The sequence below is a fragment of the Rattus rattus genome, chromosome 12, assembly GCF_011064425.1.
Source record: "Rattus rattus isolate New Zealand chromosome 12, Rrattus_CSIRO_v1, whole genome shotgun sequence".
In the NCBI taxonomy this organism is placed as follows: Eukaryota; Metazoa; Chordata; class Mammalia; order Rodentia; family Muridae; genus Rattus; species Rattus rattus.
In genome coordinates, this window is record NC_046165.1 from 4453759 (window position 1) to 4478067 (window position 24309).

The window sequence follows — 24309 nt, forward strand, 5'->3', positions numbered from 1 at the left end:
CACATGCATGTGTGTATGTGTATATATGCATGTGCATGAATGCATGTGTGTATGTATGAATATGTGTGTGTACATATATGCATGCATATACATGTGTGCATACATGTATACATGTGTGTACATACATGCATGTGCATACATATATGTATGGATGTATGGATGTGTGTGTGTTAACAGAGAATGAGTCAAATACTACATGATTATACAGGCCCCTCCCCTTGTTTTTCCCCTCCCTCTCTTCCATCTTTCTTCTGTTAAACCTAGACAACTCATTTCAAAGAGGTGACAGCTGTGAGCAAGGAGGAAGGCCTCTGAAATCAGAAGCACATGCTGCTCTTGATCCACCAGTCTTTCAATCTGCTGCACACTGCTTTGCACAGGCTTGGAATGAGGATGGGGGTAAGAGTTTTACATGTGTGATCCAGACTGGCCAAAGACACGAGTTTGCAGCTGTCGAGGATGGGCAATGGGGACAGAATCCCTGGAACTGCTTACTGATACCCACCCAACTGATCACTCCTGTGAGCTGAGTAAGCACCCGCACATTTGACACATATACAAAGCTTCCACACTGTCCCTCACCCTTCCCCATGACAGGAGACTCTGACGTAAAGTCATAGTTGACAGTAAGGTGTGCTCATGGCTGTGTTAACCTCCAGACATGGAAACAGGTAACATGGGAAAAAAATTGGGTGATGAGTGTGTACAAACAGACCTGAATAGTCACTGCGTCTGGAACTGCAAAACTCCAAAGTTTGCAAAACTGCCAATCATGTGAGAATTGCACTTATGTGTGAGTTATGCAATTTCCAGGGAAAGAAGAGCAAACTGTGATAGTTGGTTGGAATATCAACATTCCCTAAGGAATTAGTCTATCAGCAACCTGGCAAAAAGAATATGGGTTTGTTTATCAGATTACATTTAAAAAAAAAATTAAAGCAACCATGGTGGAGCTGGAGGAATGAGTTTGTTTATAGCTATTCTGATGTATAACATCTGGAGTTCTCTGTTTCTACTAATTCCAGCTGTACTTTTGGCATCTCCAGCTTCTCCTCCAGTGAGGATCTCCCGAGATCCAGGCTCAGTCCTGGTGGTCTGTGCCATCAAACCATGCCATCCTGAAGCTCAAGCAACCGCCTCACTGTCTTGGGTAGACATGGAGAGGAGTTGACTTCTCAGGAATCCTTGGCCTCAGCAGTATCAGTTTCTCAGTCTCGAGTTCTCGTTGTGGCTTTCCTAGTCAGCTTCCTGGATGCAGACAGACATCTCAAGGCTCTGCCAACTGTACAGACATCAGGGTAGCTGGAGATGCCACCACCCCTACCCCCTCTGATGCTCAGCAAATCTGGGTTTGATTGTTTTTGACTTCCATTCTGAATCTTAGCTCTCGTCAGTGCTTTGAGACTTCCCAGGGTCCCTCAATTTCTATAAATTTATTTCAGCCATCTCTTACTTTACACCTCTGTTCTTTTCTCTCTTGACAATCTTCCCCCTGCCCCCACCCCCAGCCTCCTGGTTTGTTAAAATTTAATCTTCAGGAGAGCATTCAGACTGGTCCAGCTTCTTCATCTCAGCATGTGGTCAGCCAGTGAGTCAGCTGCCTTGATGTCATATGTCCAGATGAATTCTGTCATCTGTGAAGGAAGGCAGTGACAGGATCTGAAACAGAGCTACCTCCCATCAGCCTGGGTGTAGAGGGGACTAAACAAAAAATTTCTTGTATAAAAACTAAGGCGGCTTCGGTGATCTCAGTTCCAAGTCCCCAGGCATATACACTGCACTGGGCACCTGATACCAAAGGAACAGTGCAGACCATGCACATGTGAATCTGTGCACACAAGCGTAGGGCCGGGAAAAGCAGGATTCTAAGAGGGAAGATGAAACCAGCAAAATGTCTACCATGCAGCAGGATGGTAGACGGCTTGCTGTACAATTATCAATTTGATCGCTAATTTTCTAATTTGATGTTTTGTTACTACTCATACAGATTTTTCAATTGGCTGGAAAATATGGTTTTCTAGTTAACACTGCTATTCCTTCTTACAACTGAAACCCTTGGAGAACTATATTAACCATTTTCCTAGTGACAGAATGTGGTTTATAACATGAGATTCATCATTTATCAAAGGACTCTCTCTTTTCAAGAGAATTAATTCAATTTCCTACTGTCCTCTCTTACACACTCTGAGTGCAGAATATTATTGATCGTCAATGTGCCAGGCAATTTATACGTGGTTATCTCATTTTCTCCTTACAACAGCAGTGATGACTCCTTCCTTCAGAGAAGACGGGATCTGAGGAATGAGGTAACACTTCCCAGACCATCTATGCTAAAGAGTGAGCTGTATTGTATACCCATGTCTCTCTTGAGTCAGTTCTACCATTTCTCTGAGGTATTTATTAGCAATGGTTAAAATCCAGGACAGATAAAAATCTAGTGCTGTCCTTCAAAGAACAATAGGATGCAGAACAAAAGTTGAATACACAGGCACACACATGCAAGAATGTGGGGCAGAGAGATAGTTATTCACTCAGTCTAGGCTGGACAGTGCGCAGGGGTCAGTAAACTCACAGGTTCTGGGCTCAGAATTTAGCTCAGCCCTTCCCCACATGTATGAATTGGATTGACTGATGATTTTCTTAATTATATAGCCACTGTCATGTGGCTATATAAATTAAGACACAGATAAAGTTCACAGAGCTGTCTAGTATACAGGAGTTCTGAGAAATGTAATGCGTATTAGAAAAAAGCAAGTGTATATGGTATTTTGTTTAGAGTAAGTGTAAGATCACAAATTCAGTACCATTCTCATTAGCTCTTTGCTTCTCCTGTGGGATAAGCTTTCGAATCAAAACAAGATAAAGACTAATTAATTGTTATTATTTATATACCACATCTGGAGTTCTTTTTAGTTCAATAGAATGTTTTTACAACAGTCCCTAGATAAGCAGTGTGGACCCTAGCTCAGTCTGGCATCAGGGTTTTGAGGAATGTTGTCTGTGGATATCTCAGACATTCTAATCCAAGCTCTGTGAGACTCCAGGAAACAGAATCTCAGTAAGAGACCCTATAGGATTCCAAAATCCTAAAGGAAAAGCTACTGTCAAAAGACAATGAGCTGTCTGACACAGTAAACAATTTGTAGAAGAATTCTTGCGAAGGCCCATGATTTCTCAGGACATGCGTCCTTGCACAAACAAACGGCTGGTTATCAAAGCAGGTTGTCATATCTGACTGAGACGGGCAGCACAAAGATCCAAAAGCGTCTCAGTAGACCACCATGAAGCAAAGCCAAGGCATCACAGACAAGGTCTCCTGAGGTTAGCCAAGAAATAGACACAAAAATGTCTATTTTTCCCGGTGGCTGCTGGGGGTTGTTTATTGTTTTCCTTCATTTCAATGTCTCCTCTCTTTTGCTTCTTGGTAGAGACGTCTCTCAGGGGCTGCAGGAAGCAAGGCCCAGCCCTGGGAAAGCGGTGGGGGAATGGTGCACACTGCACACCACTGAGGGCTCTTGGAGCTGGAAGCTGGAGGCCAGGCTGAGGCCCGTGACGAGGGCTGGAACTAAGGACTGATTTGGAGCCAGTAACTCTTTCACTTCCTGTGAGGGGGCCTGCCAGGTGCAGGGAGGGGAGATGGAGGTCAGGTTCCAGGCCAAGTCACGGATCCACTCAACTGATAATTACTACTAGATATTATGCCTAGTGCACGCCAAAGGTGAGCGAAAAAACACCACACACTGTCTCCCTTCATGAAGCTGGTGGGCTAGCGGTAAAGACGGTGCCGACCAAAATTTGTGTACTCCACATGATGAGACATGTTCTAGAGGGGACGCTGAGGAACAGTCAATGAGAGGGCCAGAAATGACAAGTGCTCTCTGAACTGAGAACTGAAAGGCCAAAGTGTGTGTGCGCTTCGTGTGCTGTGGGAGCCGCACATGGATGTTGACTGTACAGTCAGTGCACACGGTATGCGGTTCTATGTGTGGCGTTTGGAATGCTCACGTGTATTGAGTATGTGTGTGCTGTGTTGCTCCGTGTGTTGGGGGAGGAATAAGATATTAGGACACCAGAGGGAGAAGCAGGTCCCATCTGGGAACTCGCACGAGGCTTCCCAAGCTGGAGCTCAGCGTGAGTGGGAGTTGGGGAGGTGAAGGAAGACGAAGCAGGAAGCAGTGGGCAGAAGGCAGATATGGATGGAGAGCATGGAGACTGCAGTTAGAGAACCCAGCCTTCACCGTCACTGAAGGTCTTTAAGCAAGAGACTACCACGTCTGCTTCACGTGACAGCCTGGTAGCCCTCACCTTCCAATGCCACATTTCTTTTGTCTGTAGGACTTGCTAGGAAGACCTAGCAGAACTCCGACTGGATCTCTGTGGCTCAGTCTACATGCCCAAGCAAAACTCCAGGAAGGTTTAGATTAGGGATGGTGGTTAGGATAAAGTCTGAATTTCAAGCAGAGCTGAATTTTATTAAAATAAGCAACCACGGTGGTCAGGTTTCAATAAGGAGAACCCGTGTCCCTCTCTAAGAGGGTGAGTTAAGATACTCACTGAGTGCACCCTGTCTTTGCAGAGCAGAGCAACAGACTCGAGCTATCAGAATCGAAGGGTCATTAAGTTATATGGCAGGGAATAGAAAAATTATAGCAAATTTGGCAAAGAAAAGGCTACAGAATCAGGGTAGAATAAGAAAGAGCATGATAGAAAAAGGCTTTTTCTTTACATTGCCTTTTTTTTTTTTTTTAAAACAAGTAGTTTTTAGAATCTTTTCCCAGGATGCTGCTAATTGAGAAAGCCAACTGGAATATGGAAGCAAGAAGGAAACGTCATCTAGGGAGTAAGGAATTGCCTCTGAACGACAGGCGCTTCTGTCCAACTCTGTCACAGCCCTCTCCCTGTGTGTGGATCTGCAGTTTGAGCAGTAGCAGAAATGGTGACTTGACGAAGAATTCTCATTGTGTGTTTGTCTTGGCCATACGATGGGTCACAGCTCCTGAGAAGGTCCTTTGTGCGAGACAGGCTCCTGGTGGGCTCTAACCCCCAAAGCTACTCTTCTGAGCTCCACCGCACCCAGCCTTGTGTGGTCACTGAACTCTCAGTGTAGGGGCAGTCAGTGCATTAGACAACCATCAGTGATGGGCAGATGGTTTGTGCTCTCAGAGTGGCCTTTGGAGACATTCCTGCATCTAGAGCCCTGCTGCAGGCCATGGCAAGTGGTTCCTGGGAAGCTGAATGTCCTGGACCCAACCAATGGGCATGGGAGCCGTGGGAGTCCGTCAGATTCCTGGCATTCCACAAGCTTCCTGAAACCTGCAGTGAGGAAGTTCGCCCCCACCCAGAGTTACATTCCTGAGTTCCCTACGTGGCCTGGAGAAGTAACTTAAATGAAGGATTAGGAACCAGACCACTAGGTTTTCCAGTCCAGATCTCCTCTTGTGGCCAGGGGCACTTAGGAAGTGTGAAGTCCCATTGGCAAATGCAGATGCAGTTGCTAAACTTCACAGCTTCCCAATAAAAACTCAGGGTTAATCCATAGGAAATGCTTGAGGAGTCGCAGCACAGGGTAAGCACTATCGAAGCTTTCTTATAATAATTAGCATGGTTGTCACCATTAACCCCTTCTTTACTCCGAGGGTAAGGATACACATTTTAAAATGGCACTCGATGGCATGGATAGTTTCTCGCAGCTGTGATTCTGTCTGGGCTGTGCACCAAGCTCTTTAACCCTTGTTACTCCTGTTCTCACACCCGGTGCCAACTTTGGATATTTATCTTTTCAAAGGGCCTTAGATCTGTCTCTCTTTAATATCTGTCTCCTCTGCTGAGACTTGCCAGGGCTGGTCCCACATAGCGTGACTCACCCAGAGTTAAAGCAGTTAGTGTTACATTTGGAAATTCCTGATTGTGGCTTTCTCCCCAGACGGTCGTGGGAACTTCTACTTGTACCTTATAAAAGCCTGTGTCTTGTTTTTCCCATCTACGAAATGAGAGTGATTCTATTCTCCTGTGTCAATGTCTTCTGACAGTCCTTAGAGCCTTGGGGGCTGCAGAAGTTGCTCCAAAAATACACATAAAGGGCTGAGTAGTTTTTCTAAGTCTCTGTTCTCGAATCCTCCCAATCTGGTGGAAACAAGAAGCCACATAAACCAAGTTACAGTAAAAGGTGACTCTGGGGATGTCTGCTGGCCATGGTCCACAGATGTGCTGTGGATTACAGGATTGCCAGGTGTGAGGGACATCACCGAAGGCTTGGGTTCAAACTGGTCAGAACTAGGAGGATTTCTTAAGTGCAGACATATACACAGCTCAGAACTGAAAACCATCAACGGGCAGACCACCATCTTGATCCTTGTACCCAAAGCAGCTCAGCAGGTATTTTCTAGGAGGCTTGATGGCTAAGTGGACCAGATGTTCGAAGCCTCAATCCCCCTCCCATCCCCCACCCCCGTTGTTTCAAAATTTGTCAAGGTTTGTGAATCAGGGGTAGAGTGGAGTGGGGAACTGGCTGTGATTCAAAAGGGAAGCTGCTACATTTTTACCGGGTCATTATTACTTAGGGGTCAGAGTCAGGTAAGCCGGGTTGAACTTAACATTTGACTGGAACTCTTGCTAGTGAAAGTGTGGGGAATGGCTTGGTTATTTACATCAGAACTTAATTTATAACGTTAACCATGGGCCCCAAATAGCTCTGCTCAAGGCAGCAGAGGCATAAGGCTCTTAGCCTTGTTTTGAATTTAAATAAACTAATTGAGCCACATGAGTTCTTGTATTATTAACTCCTGCCACACAACACAGCAGATAAAATACAAGCACACAGGGGGCTGCAACCAGAAAGACATTGGAGGCTTGGAAGTAAATGATAATCAGAGCTTCCATCGAAAGGGAAAATATTCCATGTCGCTGGCATGGTGCAGATCTAAAACAGGTCCTTTCTGCTCATTACTTGGTTCCACTTATAAGGCCCGTCGTCTTTTATAGCCCTTGTATGTACTAATTTCCAGGTAAAAAGCAAAGCTGTTATTCTCATTAAAGATGTTATCGTCAGACGTCTGCAGGTGTCCTCTTCTGGGGCATGTTCTTCTTCCTCTGTCACTTCTCAGGTGTGGGAGAAAGAGGCAGGAAGCTCCCAGGAAGATTTGCAATGGAGGCTGATATGTGAAGGGAAAACCACAAATGCTAGGAGGGGTCATTAGCAACTCCAATTGTGCCTCTGCCAGTGACAGCACAGTTCCTTCAGCAGCAGAAGAGGAGCAGGACTGAGGACACATAGGTGTGTGCACCTGCACCCTTGGGGACACATAGGTGTGTGCACCTGCACCCTTGGGGACACATAGGTGTGTGCACCTGCTGCCCTTGGGGACACATAGGTGTGTGCACCTGCTGCCCTTGGGGACACATAGGTGTGTGCACCTGCTGCCCTTGGGGACACATAGGTGTGTGCACCTGCTGCCCATGGGGACACATGGGTGTGTGCACCTGCCCTTGGGGACACATGGGTGTGTGCCTGCCAGTGTGTGCACCTGCTGCCCTTGGGGCCACATGGGTGTGTGCACCTGCTCCCTTTGGGGCACCAAGGTGTTGGCACCTTCCGCCCTTGGGGCCACATAGGTGTGTGCACCTGCACCCTTGGGGACACATAGGTGTGTGCACCTGCTGCCCTTGGGGACGCATAGGTGTGTGCACCTGCTGCCCTTGGGGACACATAGGTGTGTGCACCTGCTGCCCTTGGGGACACATAGGTGTGTGCACCTGCTGCCCTTGGGGACACATAGGTGTGTGCACCTGCACCCTTGGGGACACATAGGTGTGTGCATCTGCACCCTTGGGTACACATAGGTGTGTGCACCTGCACCCTTGGGGACACATAGGTGTGTGCATCTGCACCCTTGGGGACACATAGGTGTGTGCACCTGCCCAGAAAAGCCACACAGCTGTCACTCTTGTCCTATACCAACTGTGGGATAAAGCCAGAGTGCTCCGCAGGGCTGGGGCACTAACCGGGGAGAGGTGACTGACATTGCTGTTTCCTCTGCAGCTGCATTTGGGGCAGATGTCTGCACCAGAGGGCAGGGAAGATGGCTGCCTGTCCCAGGTGTGCTCTTCAGGCAGGCCGTGGCCGATTCACTGAATGCCAAGGAACTGCTCGCCTCTTTGGAGACTGGTGGTGTTAGCACATGCCTTTATGTTTGCGACAATTTCATTAAATGAATAAAAATAATAAATGGAGAAGAAAGAAGGAGAAGAGTCAAATGCTTGCGTTTGCCATCTTAAAGCCTATGTGGGCATAGGTTCTTGAAATGAATTTTGATTGCCTGGCAGCCTTGGTCTCCACACTGCAGTGCCTCCTGGTGGGGAAGAGTGTTCATGGTTGTCTTGACTGTTGAGCTTGCTCCTCCTCCTCCTCCTGCTGGGGCTCCTGCTGCTTCTCCTCCTGCTCCTCCTCCTCCTGCTCCCCCCTGCTCCTCCTCCTGCTCCTCCTCCTCCTGCTCCCCTCCTCCTCCTGCTCCCCCTGCTCCTCCCTCCTCCTGCTGCTCCTCCTCCTGCTGCTACTCCTGCTGCTTCTCCTCCTGCTCCTCCTGCTCCTCCTCCTCCTGCTCCCCCCTGCTCCTCCCTCCCTCCCTCTTGCTGCTGTTCCTGCTGCTTCTCCTGCTCCCTCCTCCTGGCTCCTCCTCCCTCCCCCTCCTCCTCCTCCCCTGCTCCTCCTCCTCCTCCTGCTGCTGCTCCTGCTGTTTCTCCTGCTCCTCCTCCTCCTGCTGCTGCTCCTCATCCTGCTGCTCCTCCTCCTCCTCTTGCTCCTCCTCCTCCTGCTGCTCCTCCTCCTGCTGCTCCTCCTCCTCCTGCTCCTCCTGCTCCTGCTCCTCCTCCCCCTGCTCCCCCTGCTCCTCCTCCTCCTCTTATGTTAGAACTGAAAACCTGTCAGTCTGGAGAAATCAGTGAAACCAAAAATAACACCTGAGTTCTCTGGAGGTCCAGGGAAGCAAATTTCTGGGCAACAATTACCTTGTTTGAAAATTCTTCCACTTCTATTTTTCCCACTAAAATATCCGTGTCTTCTGAGTCACACTGGGTGTTTGTTAGTGCAGACCGAGATACACATCAACCTAGCAAGAAACCTGTCTCGTAGCGACCCGTCTAGTAGTGACTCGCGTTTTTTTTCTGACACAATGTTCACCAATGTGTGCAGTGCCAGGGGTGAAGACGGTGAAATGCTCGCAGCGCGGCTCGGGGATCTTGCTGTAGGGAGGGGAAGCCTCTTTTGCCCCTCATTTGCAGAGCCCACAGCACTGACCCCCTTTGCTCACTGCATGCAGTGAAGGTCACCAATGGCCTTCCTTCCCCCATCCCACGAGAATGTGCTAACCCTCTATGCCACGCTCTGTGTCATGAAATGGTAATTAAGATTCAGAGTGTTAAAAAGCCGGGCACAATGGCACACACTCGTAATCCCAGTGCTGGGGACATGGAGACAGATGAGTGGAACCGGGGGCCCCATGGCTAGCCAGCCTAGGCTGCCTGGAGAGTTCCTGACCCATAAGACACGCTATATTGAAATACAAGGCAGCTGACGACTGATGTTTCCTCTGGACTCCACATGTGCACAGACACATGACCACACACATGAGCATTCGTATACACACAAGCACACAAGCATGTATGCACAAAAGGTTCAAGATGGTGAGGATCATGGTGGGTTAAATACCAAGTGCCCACTCACACACACTTCTGGGACTTTGCCAGCCTCGGCAGAAGGGGCTGGATATGACATTACAGTCTTAGTCAGGTTATCTAGTTAAGGGTACAGGTTCCTGATAGGAAGCAAGAAGTGGTCATTCAGAGAATAAATGTTTAGTTAATGCTGGCCGCCATTTTATCACCAATTACTACCAATTCCAGAGGTTGGTCATTCTCCAAGGATGCGCTGTGTATACAGAGGTAACCACACCACACAGCCCCGGCTACTGCAGTGGTTTTCAGACTGAACTACTGTCCAGTCAATCACCTGCCTCAGGGTAAGGGGAGGGTATTTCTGGAACTCATACCCAGACAGACAGCCTTAAAGGGTGTGTCTGTGCCACTTATTAGAACACAGAAAATACAGTTCTAGACAGAAAAATAGCCACATTCCCAAGCCTGGTGTTGTCGAGTATCTTTGCCACTTTTCTGTCCACACCCATGCCACCCTCAAATTTTGGTACTGACAGCCATTGCAGGATCTCAGCCATCAAATCCTTAAATCCACCCTAGCAGGGAGCCTCCAATATGGAGTGTCCTTGCATTCAGATTGGCTGGTATCCAATAGATGGGTATGTAAGGCAAACTGAGTATCACATGTTTGTGATAAAGTCACAGGGCATGGCTGTTCTAGAGGTGGGGACGCTTTCAGGAAGGGCAAGGGAGAGGCTTGGGCATCATATAGATAGTGCTAAGGGAAAGGGTGGGCTGCTGAGGGAGGAGGAAGATGTGGGGAGAAGGGAGGAATACTGGAAAATAAGGAAGCAGGGAGACCTTTTAACACTGTATTCATGCTGAATCGCAGAAGAAAAAAACATCTCAGGTTGCTTCGGACCCATCCGTGGTTTGGGAATGACCTACAGGTCCAGTGCAGTAGAAGGGGCCTGCACTCTGTTCAGAAAAGCCCGGCTGGGTAGGTGCTTGTGCTGGAGCACAGGCTGGAGCACTGTCTGCAGAAGAGGCATAGCAGTTACAGGGCACATGGGGTCGGGGGTTAGTGGCGTCTCCATCCCTTTACCCATCCTTTACCACGACTTCTGGGCATCTGTTTTATATACCAGAAGCTGAGGCACACAGGACGGGACGCTGTGGCCTTGTCCTTGACGGAAATAGCAAGGAGTTATGTAATACTGCACCTATCACGTCGCAGGCAGTTTCTAAGCACTTTCCAAAGATCGTTCCTACTTAATCCTTACTACAAGGTCTTAAAGAGGTGCTGCTAATGCCCTGTTTTATGGGACGGAACAGAGGCACGGGGAGGTGGGGTAACAGCTCCCAAGGCCATGCATTCTGACGAGCAGCAGACCTGGGCTTCCGTCCAGGCGGACTGGCCTCGGATCCCTGCCGTCAACCCCTCTGCAGAATCAGCCCTCTGCAGAGCCATTTTAAAGAGATTCACAGTCAGACAACCACACCATACTTTGCAGAACAGTCTTTGCACATGATTATACCATGATTACAGCTTGCTGCGACTGTTGCCCCGACTTAAGGAAGGAAGGGTTTCTGAGAGACTTCAGGGACTTTCCAAGGTCATGTCAGAGTCAAACAAGGGTGTGTTTTGATACCCCCCATTACTAAACCATGAACCCTCTCCACAGCCTCTTGGGAGACGGTGGAAGAGGTTCCAGAGTCATAGATTTTTGGCTCCACAACCGGAAGTTAGTTTAAGAGGACATGACCTGGTGTTATTATAAACTTTTGGGTGGGCATAATACTGGGTGAGCAATGTTCTACATTGAATTGTCTTTCCAAGTAAAAGATATACTGAAGTCCTAATACTTAAATCAACAGTGACCTTAACTGGAGATCACCTAGGTCTAAATGGACAGCAGGTCCTTGAGTGATCTGGTCTGTCATGATGCCTACTGCACGAGCTTACTTGCTTACTTGCTTGCTTATTTATTTACTTATTATTTATTTAATATTTTCATTTACATTTCAAGTGTTTCCCGCTTTCCTGGTTTCCCCTCTGGAATCTCCCTATCCTATCCTCCCCCTGCTTCTATGAGGATGCTCCCCCCCCACCCGCCCACCCACTCCCTTCAGCCTTCCTGCCCTGGCATTCCTGTATACTGGGGCATCAAGCCTTCAGAGGACCAAGGGCCTCTCCTCCCATTGATGCCAGACAAGGCCATCCTCTGCTACATATGCGGCTGGTGCTGTGGGTCCCTCCATGTGTACTCTTTGGATGGTGGTTTAGTCCCTGGGATTTCTGGGGGGTCTGGTTGTTTGATATTGTTGTTCTTCCTGTGGGTTGCAAACCTCTCCAGCACCTTCAGTCCTTGCCCTAACTCCTCCATGGGGACCCAGTGCTCAGTTCGATGATTGGCTGTGAGCATCTGCCTCTGTACTTGTCAGACTCTGGCAGAGCCTCTCAGGAGACAGCTATATCAGGCTCCTGTCAACAAGCACTTTTTGGCATCAGCAATATTGTCTGGGTTTGGTGTCCGGTATATGGGATGGTTCCCCAGGTGGGGCAGTCTCTAGATGGCCTTTCCTTCAGTCTCAGCTCCACTCTTTGTCCCTGTATTTCTTCCCTTGAGTATTTTGTTCCCCCTTCTAAGAAGGACTGAAGCATCCACACTTTGGTCTTCCTTCTCTTTGAGCTTCATGTAGTCTGTGAATTTTATCTTGGGTATTCTGAGCTTTTGGGATAATATCCATTTATCAGTGAGTGCATACTGTGTATGTTCTTTTATGATGGGTTACCTCACTCAAGATGATATTTTCTAATTCCATCCATTTGCCTAAGAAGATTCCACCTCACACCAGTCAGAATGGCTAAGATCAAAAACTCAGGTGACAGCAGATGCTGGCAAGGATGTAGAGAAAGAGGAACACCCCTCCATTGTTGGTGGGATTGCAGACTGGTACAACCACTATGGAAATCAGTCTGGAGGTTCCTCAGAAAATTGGACATAGTTCTACTTAAGGACCCAGCTATACCACTCCCGGGCATATACCCAAAAGATGCTTCAACATATAACAATGACACATGCTCCACTATGTTCATAGCAGCCTTATTTATAATAGTCAGAAGCTAGAAAGAACCCAGATGTCCTTCAACAGAGGAATTGATACAGAAAATGTGGTACATCTACACAATGGATACTCTCAGCTATTGAAAACAATGACTACATGAAATTTTCAGGCTCCTTTATTTTTGAATTTACAGTTTTTTTGCACTAGTAAGAATTGTGCTTGCATATACTAGGCAAGTCTAGTGTTTCACCATCAAGCTGCATCCTCCCAGACCTCACCCTACTTTGTAAAACAAAGAAAAAGCAAGCACGAGAAAAGATCTCACCAAGTTGTCTGTCTGCCCGGTAGGCATTGAATTTGTGATCCTCCTGCCTCTGATTCCAGCTACTTGTCAAACAGGAGATCCTTACAGAGGGAACATGATGAGGGACAGGAAGGAGATGGCAACTCTAAGACAGGGGACATCTGAGGTCCCCAGATAGATGAGAGGCAGGAAAGTGATTCTTCCTAGAGTGTTAGGGACCATGGTTTTGCTGACCTTTACTGTGGACTTCAGGGTAGACTTCCATTGCTCTAAACCACCCTGTCTTCAGTCCTTGTTACAGCAGCCTGAGAATCTAAGGACCTCTAAGAAACAAACACTTTTTTTCTGGGAATGGAGATCCCATCACTACAGTGGCTCTGCAGACAGACTCGTTTCTTTAATTAACATGGGTAACCAGATCACCTTGCTTGTTTAGAAACAAATGACCACTGTTTGTAAATCTTTACCAAGCACAATGATTTTTTTTTCTACCACAGAACCCAGTCAGTCTAAAAGCTACCCAACTTTCTGTATGGAAAATCTAATAGGAGAGATTTTATTTTAGGAACAGACAGAAATGTTTCACCGAGGAGCTCATTAGTAATTCAGGAAGGCCTACGGAGTCTCTGAAGATCTGCTCTCCAAGAGAAATGTTGGGATAATTCTTAAATTCTGATTACAGACAGTGACTTGATAAAAAATGGTCCTTGGTATTAAAATTGCATGGGGGGAGGGAGCCCTCCAGTAAAAAGGAAAGGAAAGCGAACAGATAAATTTGGGCCAAATTCTGCAGTTGCTGTGCACAGGGAGCCAGGCATTTGTACAAACTCATCCTTGAGGCGTGGCCACCTGCAAGGGAGGTTTGGAACAGAGTGACAGCGGTAGAACAGGTAGGCACCGCCTACTGCTATGGTTGCCTAACTCATTGATTTCTCCTTATCTGGGCCTCAACTATGTCCAAGTTTCCAGGACAGCATGACCTAGAAGTGACCCTGCACCTCTGTCCTGGATGTGCTGCCTTGGTCCCCAGTGTTGAACCCCACGGGGCTCTTTTCATAGCCTCACAATCCCACCTCCCTTCAGCCATGTTTAAGTACTGGAGAGCAGAAACCTCACCTCTGAATGTTCCACTTGGCTTCTTCTGTTTTTCCTATTAGGTGAGGGGAACTTGCTTACCACAGAAGGCCCTGGTCACACACTAGGCTTTCTTTCTCAAAGTCCATCTAGACTTCTCTTGCTGTGGCCTGTCTGGACACATCCCCTGGGACAGTTTCTCAGACCTCTTGCTCTGGGGTAGACTGGGACAACTGTGTTCACCACACATCAGCATGTGTGAGCTGGCTCATCTTCGGTCCATGACAGAACTAACTCCTGATGAAACCCAAACAAACATCAAGCAACTCATCACCTCTCCAGACTTCTGGGTAAACAGAAATCGGTCTTCTTAGCGAACTCTGAAGGTGGCCCATCCACTGTCAACAGTTGGATGCTTGATTGAAACAGTCTGGAAATAGCCTGTCAAATTGGTTTATTTGCAAACTCAACTAGAGCTATCATTAAAGAGAATAATACTGAAAAGGAGCATCACACATACATAACACACATACACACACACGTGTGTACATGGTAGTAATATTTGATATAACATATCGTTGACTGAATATACACTATTTTGTTATTAATCATTAAATCATTCTCTGCAGCTGCGTGCTAGAAATTACGTTGAATGTTTTGCTTAGTAGTAAAGGATGGAGATGCATCCACTTGGAAGACGGCAGGACAAGGTCCTGCACAGACCACACCCTTATTGAAAACAAATAGCAAGAGGCAAAGGCAAGATGTGAACACAGCACAGTGACCCCAGAGCCCCTGCTCTTGGTTACTGGCCTTTCACGTGTCCACATCATCATCAGAAACGACACTGATTCGAATGCTACAACGTGCCAAGCACAGTGCTAAGTGCTTTACAGAAACGGCCGGAGGTTCACAGGAAGGCTGTGTGGTGAGGCTTAGTTTTCAATGTCAAGTACAGGAGTCAAGATGCACGGAGGTTAACCTGCCCAATGTCACACACTGTCCCAGATCTGATCCCACCCACCCAGCTTGAGCATCTGCTCTGAATAGCCACCATTGGCTTCTGCCATGTGTCCAGAACCATGCTAGACTCAAGGACAGACAACAGTGAGGAACAAGATGCTCTACCTACAAGGAACTCTAGATGCACAGACCCGCAATCTATAGACGTGGGGACAGAAAGGAAGGACAACGTAATGATAAGTTATGTGAGTCTAATATTGGCCGGAGGGGCCCGTGTAATATATCATAAATCACGCGTCTTTATAAACTCAATTAAAATGATGGAGTACATTTTATAAGTCTGGTTGGATTTTAATACATCAACCTACTCATCAGAGAGAACGACCCTAACAGATTGTTCTGCCTTTTTTTCTTTTTTACTGGAGCTGAAGGTGCTGTTAACATGGCCTGTCCTGTCCCATTAGGCAAAACTGAAGCCGCGGATGTCAGGCATGCAAACCTGGAGTAATTGTCTAAAATACTAGTTCTTCTTACACTTATACCTTTTAGACATCCATCCGTGTTTTCTTTACTAATGACCAACACCTAGCAGGAGATGTCTCCTGATGAGTGTGGGGTGACAGTCTCCTCTCCCTTCTCCCATTTTGAACTGTCTGCCAAAGTCTAGCTCAGCTGACCTGTGTCTGCTTGACGGACTCCCAACCCAATCCCCTAGGGTTCTTGAGAAGACAACTTGTGTTTCTGTGCACTTCTGACTTTGCGTGTCTGGATGGCACTTGACTGATGGTGGCCAGTGTTGACGAAGGCACCATCAGTGTTTATGCCGGATTCCATCTTGGATGTATTCTCTAAGCTCCTTGCAAGCAGAAACTCACTCAAACTTCCATGAACAGACAACAGCAAGGAACGCATGGCCCCAACGAATCCTGAGTCTGTGTCTGCTGAATAGGTGACTTTTGAAAGACAGATTTCCCAAGGAAAGAGCCTTGTAAACTCTGGGGGAAGAGTGAGGTGAACAGATGAACTTAAAGGCTATGACTGCACTTGGAAGCCCTTGTATTGTGTATAGGAAGATTTGTCCGCATTAAACAAAAAATACTATTGCCAAAAGGTTATTTAAAAAAAAAAAAAGAGTCAATGGATTCCCTCAAGTGAAACTGCCAACAAGGATGGAGCTTCCCAGTTTACCAACAATGTAGCCATCTACAAATGAATACAGTGGCTTTTAACATGAACATGAGTTTCACTTTAATAAAGGCTTCCTCTATGTCCAGTGTTTTACATACATTGCTTTTGTTTCTTAAAACAACCTTGGGACCCTGTCTTCTCAATCTCTGTTCTGAATGTGCAGTAAGCCATTGTTGGGAGGGAGCTGGCCTAAGGTGAATAGCTGTGGGTGAGAGTAAGGACTCTGATTCTGTTCTCTACAAAGCCAAGGGCAAAAACTTCCCCAGGCCCTGCCTCCACCCTCCACCGTATTCCCTCCTATCCGGAAACCTCTGGATATTAGAGCTTGAGCCCTGCTGTTCACGCTGCTGATTGTTTCTGTTAAGGAAATTGGGACAGCAAGATGATTCTAAGTATGCTAACAGTCCACCCATCCATCTATCTGTCCATCCATCCACCCACTCATCCATCCATCTACTCACCCATCTATCTATCTATTTATTCATCTGTCTATCCGTCCACTCACCTATCCACCCATCCATTCTCTCATTCACCCATCCACTCACCCACCTATCCATCCATCCATCCATCCATCCATCCATCCATCCACCCACCCATTCACTCACTCATCCATCCATCCATCCATCCATCCACTCACCCATTCACTCACTCACCCATCCATCTATCTGTCCATCCATCCACCCACTCATCCATCTGTCTACTCACCCATCTATCTATTCATCTGTCCATCCATCCACTCACCCACCCACCCATGCATTCTCTCATCCACCCATCCACTCACCCATCCACTCACCTACCTATCCATCCATCCATCCATCCATCCATCCATCCATCCATCCATCCATCCATCCACTCACCCATTCACTCACCCACCTATCCATCCATCCTATCCATCCATCCATCCATCCATCCATCCATCGCATGTTTGACTGTGTTGTGGCAGGCACTGTTATCAGCATCAGAGAGAAAGCAGTAATGAAACAACACAAGAGTCTTCGTGAAGCTTACATTTTAAAACAGGAAGATAGACAATGAACAAGATCGATTAATAAAGTAAACAATGAGGGGCCAGCAAAATGCTCGTTGCCCAAGCTTGAGTGCCTGAGTTCGGATCCTAGCACCCACGTACAAGGTTGAGTGTGGTAGTGCACGACTGTTAACCTAGTGCTGGGGAGGCGGAGGCAGTGGACCCCTGATGCTTTCAGGCTACTCAGTCTAGCAGAATTCGTGAACCCAAGCTCTGAGAAATATTCGTCCCAACAATAAGGTAGAAAATGATTAAGGAGGCATCCGATGCTCTCTCCTCTGGACTCTGCACAGAAATGGATGTTCACCTGCACACACATGAATACACACAAACACACACACACACACACACACACACACACACACACACACACACACACACACACACACACACACGGCAAGTATGACGGTGGTAAGTACTGAGGAGGAAACGCAGCGTGAGAGGCCTAAAAGGGTTGAATGGAGATTGTTTCGCTTTAGGACACTGTGACCAAGGAAGACTTCAACGTGAAGAGGCTGTGTGAGAGGTCCAGGAGGCAGGGCCCCAGTGTTCTTGGAATGGCCGCCAGGGTGCATCACTGGGCTGATGCCTGAGGAGAGAGAAGAGTCAGGTGCACAGAGGGTGTGGTTCGCCCGTCGTCAGGGGGTCTTGGCTTTCACTCTGGCGAGATGCAAAATCAATGGAGGGTTAATGCACTGCACTGAATGACAGAGAGGCTTCCATGTCCCTCACATATTTTTTAAAACGTATTAGCAACTTTAATAAATTATGAGGAAGTGCATTATGTCAAACTTGCGATCGCTAAATACTGCTGATCTCATGCAGAACTCCATTTAGCACTGCCCTTGTGGTGGAAGAGCGGGTCAGAGCTGAGCGAGTCTGGAGGGCTTAAACACAAGGAGCTCAGAGGCAGTGAGTGGGCTTCCTGTTTCCAGGATGCCGGCCCTCAGGCCCCTCTGTGTCCCCTCATGGAGAGGAGCAGCCTTCCCAGAAGTCTCATCTCAGCCTTAAGATACAAGCGTCTGGGAAGTGACCAGGTCACTGCCACAGCCACCACTGGGAGCTGCACGGTGGAGACTCACCCATCCATTCGTGTGGCAGTCTCGGCTTCTCTATGACAGAGCAGAGGAGGAGCCCTGGGCAGGTCACCACCACCACTGCCATCCCAACTTGAAGCTCACTCACAGGAGAGAGTAGCCCCCCAGCCCCCACCACTCAATCTCATCCTTCTGCTGAACATTTGTTCTTTTCTTCTCTTTCACTCTAGGTTCCTTTCCTTTAACACCCTAGGCTGCTGAAGACGACCCTGAGCTTCAGATCCTCCCGCCTCCGCCCCCTTCCCCATGCAAGGGTAAACAAATGTGCAAGCCACACCCTAGTTGTATGTGGCTCTGGGGATGGAACCCAGAGCTTTGTGCGTGCAAGGCAAACATTCTCCGGAACCCAGCGACGCCCTCAACGCTCCTCGAGTTCCTTTGTCTTTTCAGCTGCGGCTGGCTCCATTATCTGATTATCATTTCAGTGTTTTTCTGTTCTGTCCCCCAGGCAGAGGCAAATGAGCCCCAAGGGGACAAAAATGGGTAGGAAAGAAACGCAGGGCCACCGCACTCGGCCGCCGCCGAGTCCTCAGACTGATAACAGCTTCTGTTTTTAAATTCTCAGCTAATGCATGGGATGAACCCGGCAAGTACAAGGCTGAGAAAGCCATTGCTCCTGAAAGGTGGGCAGGACTAGGAGGTCCCCTTTCAAGTCCAAAGTCCTGAGGCACCGGCATTTACATCACTCTGCCTCGTGTATGTGTAGCTTCTCCTGGGAATTTCTAGGCCTGGCTTCTTTCTGTGCTTCTGGTTATTCCTCCCACTGAGCACCGTGCTCCGTTGGACAGCAGTTCCCACCAGGTCTACCCGGTCACCCATGCCACCAACGATCAGCCGTAAACAAAAACCTGTTCGCAAAGACCCATGTGACAGTTTCCAGAGCTATAAATCCTACCGTGAGATACACGGAATGCAGACACAAGTGTGAGTAACCATTGTGGTTTAAACAGGTATGGTCCCTACAGACGCGTGTGCTTGAATGCCTGGCTGTGGGGAGTGAGAAAACGATGAGGAGGCGTAGTCTTACTGGAGTAGGTGCGATCTTGTCGGAGGAAGTGTGTCGCAGTGGGGTTGGGATTAGAGATCTCGTGTGGTACACAGTCTCTCCTCCTGCTGCCTGCAGACCAGGAAGTAGGACTTTTGGCTCCTCCAGCACCAGGCTCGCCTGCATGCTACCATGTTCCCACCATGACAAGAATGGACTGAACCTCTGAACCTGTAAGCCAGCCCTAATTAAGTGTCTTCCTTTTTTTTTTAATTCATTCATTTATTTATTATATAGAAGTTCACTGTAGCTGTCTTCAGACACACCAGCAGAAGGCATCAGATCTCATTGCAGATGGTTGTGAGCCACCATGTGGCTGCTGGGATTTGAACTCAGGACCTCTGAAAGAGCAGTCAGTGCTCTTAACCGCTGAGCCATCTCTCCAGCCCAATGTCTTCCTTTATAAGGAAGGGTTGCCATGGTCATGGTGTCTCTTCTTCACAGCAATGAAACTCTAACTAAGACTATCATTAATTGTATGGACAGAGATTTCTAGAAGGTTTGTTCCCTTCTAGAGATGGTGAAAGCGGAAGGCAGGGATTCAGCGGGGGGGGGGGACATCAATTTTTAAAGAGAAATTTCAAAATTCCAAAAACAAACCAACAATCAAAAAAAATTAATGTCAAAAATGGAATGTTAGTCGTGAGCTCCCTACTGATATTTGAATTCTAAACTCATGGGCTATGGTCAGAACAAACCACACATCATTCAGACGGCGTGAGACACTGCAAGGGTCTCCCTCGGTGGACTCATTTCTCATTGGCGTTTCGTCTTTGCTCTGGACCATGGTTTTGTTGCAATGCGACCAACTCAGAACGTATTGAGAATGCCACACAAACAGACCTGTCAGTCTCCAGCCCCCAGTGAAAGGCTGCAGGGAAGAAGAAAACAGCAGAGTCCTAGACTCAAGGAGCCCATGAAGTTAGCGAAAAACTCAGAAGTGCTGGAGGTAGACGAGAAACGCCTTTGTTTTGATCCTGAGAGAATACTGGATTTTTTTAAAATGTCTTTTTATTCAGCGGTTGAAGTGATCTCCCACTCCCCCATTCTATTATTGTGTGTGGCAGTGATCTGATTTCACGTGCGTGGAAGGACTCTGCCTACGTCTGGGACAGCTTTTAACAAGAATCCCAGAACTTTCCCTTTATGTGCCATTTCTTTTCAGGCTGTTGCCTAGGCTAAATAAGTCTTTTCTAGAATGTTCTTACATGCCATGGGGATTAGGAAATGCAAAAAGTTACAGTGCTCCGGTCCAACGCTAGGCATGAATAATTGGTTGTAACTGTTGTAGTCTAATGGGTAGAAGGAATAGAAAGACCGTTTCCCTACTTCAGAGAAACACGGTGGTGAGCCACACAGAAAGAGGTGAATGGGTAGATTAGCCAAGAGGAGAACTGGTATCTGGCAGTTCCTCTGAAGAGCCTGATCCCAGGTGTTGGGGCTCATAAACAAGTTAAGGCCAGGGACCACCTCCCCATGCTTGCTTCAACAGCTCCAATGACCTCAGGATCAAACACTAGGCCCCCAGCATGGCTGCCATTTATCCCCATGATTTTGGGTTGTAGAGAAGACATTTCTAAAAACTCAAAGCTATTTCAAGAAATTCAATAACAGCACTTTGCAGGTAACATAATTTCAGTTTCCTATTTGTTTTCTTTGTTTTTAATTAAAACATAATTCGGTAAAGCATTACTTAAACGTAAAGCTTAAAAATATGTGAGCAGGTTCATTTTCTTACATTTAACTTCAGACATTACAAAACAGGGAAGGTAAGATATGGGAAGGGGAGGTATGAGGAGGTGAGATATGGGGGGTGAGGTAGGGGAGGTAAGGTATAGGGGGTAAGGTATGGGGAGGTAAGGTATGGGGGTGAGGTATGGGGGGTGAGGTATGGTGAGGTGAGGTATGGGGAGGTGTGGTATGGGGAGGTGAGGTATGGGGAGGTGAGGTATGGGGAGGTGAGGTATGGGGAGATGAGGTATGGTGAGGTGAGGTATGGGGAGGTGTGGTATGTGGAGAGAAGCTTTCTTGGACAACACAGTTCTATCCATCACGATTATTACCGCATCTTTGATAGTGCTCACACTTTTATACAGTGACAGTCTTGGTCAACACACAGTTTTGTCTCCGGACGTGTGCGTGTGCGTTTGTGTAAGTGCAAGGCCAGAGGCTGAGGCCAGGAGACTTCCTCTATTACTCTCCACCATGCCTTTTGAGACAGGCTCTTTCTAAACCTGGAACTCACCAATTTGGCAAGACCAACTGGCCAGTAAGCTCACACCCCAAGGATCCTTCCGTCTAGACCTCCCCAGATTTGGATTATAGTCATTTGACAGCACGCTCAGCTTCTTGAGTGGGTGCTTGGAATTGACGATTCTTAGCCGGCCTTCATAAACCTTGTTTGTCTGTTGCTACAATGTCTGTCTTGATTCTTGGTGGGCCTCCATAAACCTTGTTTGTCTGTTGCTACAATGTCTGTCTTGCCTACAATGTCTCCATTACCTGTGCTTGAGCACAGGAGCTGAGCGACTGTTTTCCCATTCTGGTTCTTTCAGTTCTGCCCTTTCACAAATGACTCTGAAACAAACGTTTTTGCACACACAGTCCACCCCGCCTCCTTTTCAGGTTTCCTCCGTGTAAGTAGAATTACTGCATTAGAGTATGGATTTTGCATGGCTCTTAATGCATTTTGAATTGGTATATTCCTAAGTGTAACCTCATCTGAGCGCCCAGCCTATCTCTGTGTTTCCCTCAAGAGCTAATCATATTACCCTGATTTTTATCAGACAATAAGCACATGTTTTTTCTTTTTGCCTTAACTGCCAGGAAACCCAGAGCTGAAGTTCCAATCCAATAATGAGTTCATCTCAGGTGACCTGTAATATGTTTCTCTCTCCCCATCTTTGGGTCAATTTTCTACTTAGTTGTTCAAATAAGAAGATGTTGAGCTTTAAAAGTTCCCCTAAATCCCTCTGAGGAACAGGTGGGCTGACTCTTCCTCAAGTGCAGAGGTAACATGGGCTCATATTGGCTCTACCCTGTCTGTTCAAGGCTATGCAATCCTTTATCCATGGAGCACTGGAGAGGAACAACCAGAACTGGGGTGATGGAGGTATCTGGAGTCTGAGACCAGACTGACCAGAACCCCAGCCCTTCCCGTGATCGATCCAACATGTGAGCACAGCTTGGGTCCCTCAGCATCTCTCCTTGTCCCGACACCGCGTTGTCACACAATCATCTCTCTAGGACGCTTCCCGTCTCCTCCCCTTGGATTCCTCACCGCCACCATCAGAAGGCCCATGTGACTCCGTTCTTGTCAACTTTAGCTCATTACACACTGGTGCTCCATTAGCGTCTCTGGGCCACCCAAAGGACCGCATGCTGAGGGACGATCCACAGAAATGGATAGACTGACATGTCTAGGGGGCAAGATGTCCAAGATCAGGAAACGAGTGGGTCTGTTCCTTGAGGGCTCTGAGGGAGAGGTCAGTTCCAGGCTTCTCTGCTTGGCAGGTGGGTAGGTGGCTGTCTCCCTCTAGGTCCTTTCACATCAGACTTGCCGCTGTCTGAATGTCCCCTTCAGCGAGGACACCAGACATACTGAGTTAGGACTCACATCAGTGACCCTATTGCACTCATACTTCTATAAAGATATCATCTCTGCTTACTTCCATCCTGCAGGACACTGGTAAGGAGTCTGTGCTCCCATAAACACTACCATGCATGTTCCAGGAGTGGGCAACTCACTGGGCATCATCCCCCTCCCCAAAACAGAGAGCAAAGTGGACAGAAACCAGCTGGGAAGAGACCCTGAAACTCCTGAACGGGTGTGGGACAAGGTATTGAGGAATGGATGGATCACCTTCTAGTGATCACAAAAGTATTTCAACTTCCTTACTTCCCCCTTCAGAATTTTCCTTGTTGCAAACATTAATTTCCCAGATCCACTGCTTTGGCATTCAGGGCCTTCCCCAACCCTATTTTAAGGTGACGTCGTCATCTCTGGTGTGAACAAGAATTCTCAGAAAGAGGCTGTGTCTGCGAAAACTGACCAACTGGGACCAGTTAGAGCTGCATTGGATGTGGTTGGCGTGGGATATTGCGGGTGTAGCATCTAATTATTTTTTTTTTACCTTAGGCCTGTTTAATCCCCCAAGAAGACATTTCTGTACCCACCTATGTGTCAGAACTAACATTCTGTGACAAAAAATATATTAAAAAATAGCCTACTGCAATATACTAGATCAGCTGACCGCTGGCCCCCACAGATCCATAGGTTAAGAGTGTCTTCACACCGCGTCTGAGGCCTACTGGAGAGATTCTCCAGTGCTGTTGTCACCACCTCCCTGAACTTCCCACCATGTGGTTTTCAAACCCCTTCAGTGAACTCTCTTTGTTCAGTTATTATGGAATCCACTCCCTGCTCCCCAGGGGAACGTGGAACCTGGGGTAACCTAGCTTTGTGTTGACTAGCCCAGGCTCTCTCAAATTTGGATCTAGATAAACTTTCTTTTACTTTAAGGTGAGAGCTTTGGTTTTTCTCTCCATCATTGAAATTCTCCACCACATTCCTCTTCCCTGCAGAAGACTGCATTACTCTCAAATTCCGAATACAAAGGGTGCTTCCCCTTTCTCACACCAGGGTAGCTTGCTGCCTGCATTATGCTCTTCCTCCACCTATCTCCTCAGGCTTACCTGCCATTTGTTCCCAGTCCCAGAGGGAGGCAAAGTCTTCTCCACTAGCCTGTGCCCAGCTTTCCTTGTCAGTAGCTGACAGCCATGTCCACTGTCAATGGAGTTGCTTCAGTCCCTCAGTGCCCTGCTTCATTAGTCCCTCCACCACCACTACTACAAGTGATAACCTGTTCCCTTTAGAAACACATATCAGGGGGAA

At 47.5% G+C, this 24309-nt stretch overlaps 1 protein-coding gene across 6 annotated transcripts in view; it reads right to left on the reverse strand.

Annotated features, from left to right (window-relative positions):
* The window catches only part of Mbnl2 (muscleblind like splicing regulator 2), a 159705-nt gene that overhangs the window by 54614 nt on the left and 80782 nt on the right, over positions 1-24309 (reverse strand). The gene's annotated exons all lie outside the window — the stretch shown is intronic.